We start from the raw sequence: 982 nt of genomic DNA, 5'->3' as shown, positions 1-982 counted from the left end.
TGGACTAGGATCCTCAGGAGTATGTCAATAAGTCCTCCTCCATAGGGACAGGCAGGTCACAGCCTGGTGACACCTCCTTGGAACTGTGGCCACTTTCATATCTAGGAAAACTATGGAGAACTGGTCCTCTCTCTCTGCTTCTCTCCCTCCCTCTCCCTTTCCCTCCATCTGCTCTTTCCCTTTCCTGCTGGCCTGGATCTTGTGTCTGGTTTCTTGGAACAGATGCTAGGGGTTCAAGACACTGGCTGCCGATGCTGGGAGCCTGCCGTCACATCTGAACTGCAGGTCCACCTCTGCTTCCACCGGCCACTGAGCTTCTGACATCCTAGCTGGATTTCCAACCCCAGACAGCCGCTTGAGTCAGGAATGCCTCCAATACAATATCTGACAACCAAACAGGACTCTAAAGCTTCTACAATTACGTGAGCCGTTTCTCTTGATGTAAACTTCTCTCTTTATGTCCACATTAGGGTCCCTGTCTTTGCTTCTCTGGAGAACCTAGCCTAACACACTATGTATGGCTGTACTTCTATCTTCCTTTTCCTTTCCAACACCACCAAACACACACACACCTCACATTCTCAGAATAAACCTGAAGAAGACTGCTGTGTACATCATGGTGTAAGGATGCAAATTTAGTTGCTTCAATATAGGTTATTCGGGTCGAAATGCTGCATAAATATTGAAAAAAAGATGAAAGTTCATCCTCTCTTTTCTAACAGGCCAATAAATAGAACCCATGAACCATTAATAATTCTCAACCCAGAAGAAATAGAAAATCCCTATCACACCATGCTCATAAGCATGCTTTTACTCTTTGGGAGATGGTCTTTTTCTGTAATATTATCATTGTTGTTTTTTAATTTATTCATATTATTGCAACATCCCTGTCATTGATTAGCATGAGGTTATTTTACATGTTCCCTTACCTATGAACCTACGTTGACACTAAATAGGGAGCTAATATTATCTATAGGATCTG

Source organism: Echinops telfairi, unplaced genomic scaffold (genome assembly GCF_000313985.2).
Source record: "Echinops telfairi isolate 266 unplaced genomic scaffold, ASM31398v2 ScPeMD7_18;HRSCAF=68, whole genome shotgun sequence".
NCBI classification, from domain to species: Eukaryota; Metazoa; Chordata; class Mammalia; order Afrosoricida; family Tenrecidae; genus Echinops; species Echinops telfairi.
Note: the sequence above shows the minus strand (reverse complement) of the source record.